Genomic DNA, 8,179 nt, shown 5'->3' on the forward strand with positions numbered 1-8,179 from the left:
ACTGTCTCTGTGTGATGGTGGATCATGAAGACAGTGGCTTTGATTTCGTTAGGTTGAAGTTGGTGAGACTCTGGACTATGGAGAGTTTATCAAGAAGGCACATGCTCATGGGGATAAGGTTGTTATGGCCACAGATCTCTTGGCACCTACTGTATTGAAGCATCCTGGTGAGTTGGGGCAGATATTGTTGTTGGCTTGGCTCAGAGGTTTGGTGTTCCGATGGGCTATAGAGGGCTTGTTCATTGTGTTCTTTTTTTTTTTTAACTATTAATTGGAATGAATAATAAATAAATTAATTATTGTGATTGTTGTTGTTCACAGAAGAAAATTATTGTTGAATAAATTTAGTATTATTTTTTCTATTTTTTTTTCTATTGTTGCTGTTGGTATTGTTGGTGGATTATGAGAAAGAGACTGTGGGTTACATCTGGTGGTAAAAGAGTGACAGTAGAATGAAGATAGAGGTGTAGATGACTGAGTGCATGTGGTGGTGGGTGGGTGAGGTTCATTGATTCACTGGTGAATGAATGAGGTTGAATGGTAGTGAATAATGAAGATGATGAAGGAATGAAGATGAAATGGAGATAAAGGAAAATAATGGTGGGAATTGAAAACTAATTATGGTGGTGGAGATAGCGTTTGGAGTGGGGAGTGGGGGAGTTCGAAGAGACTCAAAGAGTAGAAAGAAGGGGATTAGGGGTGGGGGGATGGGGGGAAGAGACGAAGAGATGCTGGGGAGTGGGATAGGGTGGGGTTTTATTTTTTTTTTTAAATATTATTTTTATTAATTATTAAGGGTAATTTGGTCAAAAAAAAATATAATTGAAGTAGAAAAGGACGATTTTATAACGTTTTGTAACGTTGAGGATGATTTTAATAACAAAAAAAGGTCGAAAACGATTTTGATTTTGGCCTCAGATCTTAAGGACGAAAAAAGTACTTAACCCTTGTAGGCAAAGTCTTTCTCATTCAACTCTGATCTCTGTCAGGGTCTTTATCCATTGTTCACCTCAACCTTAATCCTCTAACGATAACACTATTAATCATAACAACACCAAAAAAGAATTATAGCAATCTATACACAGACAAATTTAGTCCAAAAAATAGAATGAATTTAATTTTTTTGACACATTTTTTCTCATTCTATTACATTCAAAGCTTATTCACATTTTTTAAAAAAAAATAAAATTAGATATTGACTCATTTTTTATGACTAATAGAATCACCTAAAAAAGTTATTGGTTTAGCCATTTTATATTCAATCACTTTAAATATCTAAGTGGCATTATTTTTTGTATTCAGCATGAAAAATATACATAATTGAATTATGAGCAATGTTTTGAAAACCTATTCGAACTGACCGGTTAAATCGGTTGAATCACAAACCAATAAAAATTACAGTTTAATTATATGTTAAAATTGGAAAAAATAAAAACCGTTACTGAATCACTAAACCGGCCAATAACCGGTCAGTCGAATTGAACTGGGCCGCGGCCAGTTTTTTTGCTTTGCCCAAAAATGCTCAAAGCGCGCCGTTTAGCATTCAGTAACCCCCCCAACCCTTACCAGTTACCAACCCTAACTCACTCCAACTCTCCAACAGCGCAGCAGCACACCCTCCCTCGTCCCTCCCATCACTCTCGAGCTAGCCGTTCCTCTCAACGTCAGCGAGCTCAGTCCTTTCCTTTCGTTCAGCCGCCGGACTACTCCTGATGTCGTCACCGGTTGGAGCTACGAAGTTCACTCGGTCCCTCACTTAGCTAAAGTCTCAGACTCTCAGCAGTGAAAGCATAATCGCCAAACTCACCTCCTGCCTCCTTTGCGAAGCTCTGTTCCACCATCGCTGGCGCTATCTCTGTTTCTGCCTCCGTCGCCAGCTCTCCGTTTCCAGTGCCGTCATTCTTCCTTGCATTTGAAATTGTAATGGAGCCTTTGTTTAATTTTTATTCTGATTTTTTTTATTTTGAACTTTTTTATTCTGATTGTTAGTTTGATTCTGATTTATTTTTACTCTTCCATCATCCTCCCCATTGTTGATTCTGATTTGTTCTTTGATTGGGTTGTTCTTGATTCTTTGGTTGGATTGTTAATTCTATTTTTTTTTACTTTGAATTTTTTGTTCAATTTTTTTATTAATTCTAGTTTAGGATTGATTCCTTTTGACTCATTCAATGAATTTTTCTAATTTATTTGTTTTGTTGATAATTTATTTCTTTAATTTTGTTTTTTTCAGATTTTATTTCTCTGTTATATTTTATTAGTTGCCAAATCAAAAGGTACAATTTAGTATTATGACTGATTTGGATATTCTTAGGAAGATTCAAGATTTATTATCCCTCTCTTGGGTTGAATGAAATTTTTGATAAAGTTAAAAGAATGTATTTGAGCAATTGCAACATGCATTGTTATTATTACACACAGTAATTTGATAATTTGTTTGATCTTTGTTGCCTGTGTTGGTGTTTGTTGATGGCCTGAAGTTTTGAGCTGTTTGTTAGATATACGTTTAGATTGTGATAAATTTTTATAATTGTTATGTTTTGAGAATGTTTGGCTCAATGATTAGGTCGAGCTTAATTGCAGAAGAGGTCTTATTATTTTGTTGAATGCTGCAGTTTAATCACCAAATTAGACTCTTTTATTCTATTCTCTATATCTCTTTCTACCTACTCTATGTGTGTATCTGCACATTTTAATTTCTTGCAAGCAACTCATCGTGAATAAATATGGTTCTCATTGTTTACATGAGGGATTTTTTGAGGTATATATACTTGTTTCTTTTGTATTTCTTTCATTGAGGTAATGACCAAATTAGTACTCGAAAGATTCAAACGCTGACATTTTGGTACTTGACTATTGTTATTGACAAAATGGTACCTGAATGATTTAAAAAATTGCCAAGCGTGTCCTCGTACTTGCCGGACCACAGCTCCGGCGAGGACGATGCTGAGTTGGACACTGATTTTTGCTGACAAGATAGGGTTTATTTGAGTTAGAATTTGTAATTAAATAAGTTATTAGCCCTATCTTGTCAGCAAAAATCGGTGTCCAGCTCAACATCATCCTCATCGGAGCTGTGGTTCGGTAAGCACGAGGACACACTTGGCAATTTTTTAAATTATTCAGGTACCATTTTATTAATAACAATAGTTAGGTACCAAAATGTCAGCGTTTGAATCTTTCGGTACAGATTTGGTCATTACCTCTTCTTTCATTTATTTATTCTTTTGATTTGCTGCTTGTTTGGTCTTACATATGATGGATTATTATTGCCTTCTTACTGTAAAACACATGCATAAATGAAATTGTGTAGATCAAATAGAATGTGATTATTAGCATATTTATTTTTTGTATTCTTGTTGTTATTTAATTTTTGAGTTTGTATTTTTGATAAGATTATAATACTCTGGTTGATGATATTTTAAATAATACTTTTAATTTGAAAGATATTTTAAGGTTTATATATATAGACTATATTTATGTTTTATGGTGGTTATTTATAATTTATTTATTATTTTATTATAAAACAGTTTTTCGGTTGAACTCTAGTCAAATCAGTTGGACCAATAAACTAATAAACCAATAACTAAAGCGGTTCAATAATCGGTTCAGTTTTTAAAACCTTGATTATGAGTAATTATCCAAATCATTCTCCAAGGATTTTAAAAGTGAACATTTTTGTTTCCAAGAAAAATTAATACACAGATCAATCTCTAAGGTTTTACTCCGGTAGACAAATCAGTTCCCAGTTTATTTTTTGGCTGAGTAATTACTTAGATCAATCTCCAAGAATTTTAAAAGCGAACATTTTAGTCCTAAAAAAATTAATACACAAATCAATTCTCAATATTTCTCTCAGACATAACAGTAATTATTATTATTATTATTATTATTATTATTATTAATTGCATAATAATACTGTACCGTAATTTTTTTGTAATTTTTGAACAAAAATAATGATAAATTTATTTATTAAATTTTTATGTATGTATTTATAATATAAAAAGTATATATATATATATATATATATATATATATACTCTCAATAATAATAATAATAATAATAATAATAATAATAATAATAATAATAATAATAATATTCAATAAAATTACTAAAAATTATTTTACAAGAAATTTAAGGTTAAAACCATTTGATATTTTTGTGTTTAATATAATCAAAAGATGTCATATTTTAAAAAATATGTTTGTATTAAAAGAAAATGTTTTAATTTAGATTTCAAAACATTATTATTCATCTTATTTGTTTATAACAAAAAGAGTGTATTAATATGCTAGTGTCATGGTCCACATACACAAAGCTAAGTTAATAATAATAATAGAGGTCGACATATAGTAAAAGTAAAATATTTGGGACCTGCTATGTCTGACAGAGAAAAATTGGAAATTGATCTGTGTATTAATTTTTTTTTAGTCTAAAATATATTCTTTTAAAATTTTTAAAAATTGATCTGAGTAATGATTTTACCAAAAATAAACTAGAGACTGATTTATTTAACGAAATAAAATCTTAAAAATTAATATGTGTATTAATTTTTTTTAAAAAAACTAAAATATTTACTTTTAAAATATTTGAGTACCGGATCTAGACAATTACTCTTAAATTATTCTTTGTCGTCGGCTTCTTGTTTATTTCAAGTTTTATTAAAGACTAAACTATACATTCTTGGAACCACGAATGCGAACACACCAATCACCATATAAAAATCCCCAACATGTTTTGCAAGCCAAACAAATTAAACGTAATTAACGGTCATACTTTCCATTTTGCAAGTCTCCATTCGCGTAATGAAAATGACCCATTAAGAAATTAAAACGGATGGCGTATTGGCGTGCATGTATATATGCATTTTATTTATTTATTTATTTGTTGTTTTAACTTAATCATAAAGAAAATATTAAAAAATAAAATTCAATGGTCATAATTTCCGATGAACTGTTTCTGGTTGATGACAAAAAATTATATAAACATAATTTCTCAACTTTTTTTCCCTAGCTACCAAATTGGTGCGAAGATGTCAAAATAATATAAAAGCATCATCTAGCAAATTAGTGTGAAAATGTCAAAAGTCCAAGATTAAATTTGATGTGTGAAGTTTGTGAACAGCCGAGAAGTTTCTATGAAACTATCATGAAATCTAGGAGTTAGCAATCGAACAGTTGGTGATTGTTCACACCGGAAATTACACAGCATATTAAAGACGAATGAACTCTGGAAGGTAAGACAATATATATTTCAGTAACCATATTAGCTATACACCAAAAATAAGACTATCTTTCTTTTATTAAAATATGAACTCCGTTAAAAAAGACAATAAAAAATTTAAATAACATAAACAATGAGTTACGAATTTAACTCGATATATGTAAAAAATAAAAAATACTCCATAAATTATCTAAATAAAAAACTCACTTAGTTATTTAAAAAAAATGACTATTTAAAACCTTAATTTATTAAAATATTTTACTCCAATACCCTTTTTTTTTTTCAACTGGCTGCCACTCCTCCTTTCTACTTCACCGTTACTACTTGATTTGCCACACGTCGTCACCGGCGTCGCTTACCCCTAGTAAAAATAACTATCCACTTAAGAATAAAAATAATCATCCACATATCTAATGAATTGAACATCTAACATATTTTAATTATATATAACTAAACTCAATCCAATCAAAATAAAAACTATCGCATACCTACTAAAATGACCATCCTAAACTGACCATTGAAATAGAAGAAGAAGAAGATGAATGAACAGAAGAAGCAACCATGATCAAGCTCCCTTAGCCGCGTATGTCCCTATATGTTGATCGGATTCGTCGCGGATAGTGACACTGGGATGGTGAACGCGTGGGCTGCGGGGAGGTTGCACGGCCGGCAGCGGGTGGACAGCGCGAAGGAGGCTGTCTGGGCTGGTGCGGTGCGATTGGACATTTGTGGAGAGATTGGGCGGTGTCCGCTGAAGGCTGGGCAGCAGCAGGTAACAATGTTGACGTCCGTACCATATATATCATGAGTGGCACATGAAAATGGTGCAAAAGATCCTCCTTCTCCATATGAACATTCCATATCGGCTTTCCAACAATTTCTTTGGCTCAATCAATTTCCTATTCACTAGCTTTAGTAGCGGCACCCTCCCCCTAACGGATCGCGAACAGCAGCAGTTTGAGACTTGTGAAAAGCAGTGGGAGAACGTAGTCGCAAAACAAAAATGGCTGCAGCGGCGGTAGTACTGTGGTCATGAACAGAAGCGACGGCGGGAGAACATGGTCACGATGACGGCGAGGATGTGAATTGAAAATTATGGTGAGATTAGAAATAATTGTAGATAGTGTGAATGTGTTTACATGCTTATCCTAATTTTTTAAATTTTAAAATTTAAAATTAAATAATTAATTAATGATCTAATTTTTAATTTTAATTTTATCTTCTTTTTTAATTCATTATTCACATTGTTTATAATTGTCATTATTTCTCTATATTTTCTAATAAAATATAGGATTAAGTACGATTTTGGTCCCTAAGGTAGGGATTGAAAATTTTTTTCGTCCCCAACTTTTTTTTTACTTACAAAATTGTCCCTAAAGTTTAACTTATTTTTAAAACCGTCTTTCGAATCAAAATACCCCTCTCCTTCCTCACCAAAATCCCCCACTTCTATTTTTTTTTTTTTCGTTCTTCTCCATGAACAGCAACAACAACAATAAGATCACCAGCAACAACAACAATAAATCAAAAGAAAAAACAATGAAGTACAAGAACAATGAATCCAAATCCGAATCAAGAGCACAAGAACAATAAATAAAAGTAAAAATAATGAAGCCATCTCTTCTTTTTTTTTCTTCTTCTTCAGCAACAACAATGAAATAACAGAAACATCAAAATTAAAAGAACAAAGAATCAGATGCAGAATTAAAAACAGAAGCAAAATAAAAAAACATCAAAAGTAATCTAACCTAATAGTTTGTAAATTTAAAAGGAAAAAAATTAAACATTCATTTCAGAACTTAAACAAAAAAAAAAAGAAGCAAAAGCTAGACGAAGAAGAAGTAGCCGAAGCAAAAGCCAAAAGAAACAACCGAAACATAAGCAAAATCTAAAAGAACAAGAACAAAAGAAAACTGAAACAGAAGAAGCATCAGAAGCAGAATTTAGAATCCAAAATAGTGACAATGAATATAGGTAAGGAGGAGATTGGCAAACAATAGGAAGTGAGGAGCGCAACCGAGGAATGTCAACAGCGAGAAATTTAGCCTACGGCATGGTGGCGCAGAGCATGGACAAGGATGATAGTGCTGTTTAGTGACGGTGAGTTAGAGCGGAAGTGAGATGACATTGGGACTGAGGCAGTGAGGCGTCAAAATGAGGTTGACCCGGACTGGGCAAATGAAGCGACACTTGCGAGAAAGAGGAGTGGCGAAATCTGGCGGCGAGAACCGAATGACGAGAAGCAGCAATGACGACGAGGACCGAATGACGAGTAGCAACGGCGACAACGAACCCTTCCCCTTCTCTTCCCCACCTTCCTCCCTCTTCTTCCCTGGAAAAAGCCCCGCGTGATTCACTAATTTCCTTCCCCTCCTTTCCTTTCAGTCGTTTTCTTTTTTTTTATTTTTTTAAATTAGAAGTAATTTGGTAATAAAAATTAATTTTTTGATAAAAAGGATGATTTTAAAATTAAGTAAAACTATAGGGACAATTTTATAAACAGAAAAAGGTTGAGGACAAAAAAAATTTTTAATCTCTTACTTAAAGACCAAAATCGTACTTAACCCTAAAATATACGTTCTCTTTACCTATAATGTTAAGATAACTTATTGTTTAATTCTCTTAACCAAAACACCATTTAATATATCATTTTTATTATAATACAAATTAATAATTATTATTATTTTTTAATTCAAATAATAATATAAAATATATATTTATTACTTATATCATTAAATTTATTTATTTATAATATTTTATTATTAATCATAAAATGTATAAAAAATAAATTAAATATTCTGTAATAAATTAAAATATTTTATATAATAATAATATTTAATTCGATCAAATTATTATTATTAATATATATATATTGAAAGGTGGTTTTTTTTTTCCGTCTACTATTAAAAGGTGTTTTGTTTTTGTATCACATCAAACATCAAAGAAGTGAATGCT

The sequence above is a fragment of the Arachis ipaensis genome, chromosome B3 (assembly GCF_059453495.1).
Source record: "Arachis ipaensis isolate K30076 ecotype BB chromosome B3, ASM5945349v1, whole genome shotgun sequence".
Taxonomy (NCBI): Eukaryota; Viridiplantae; Streptophyta; class Magnoliopsida; order Fabales; family Fabaceae; genus Arachis; species Arachis ipaensis.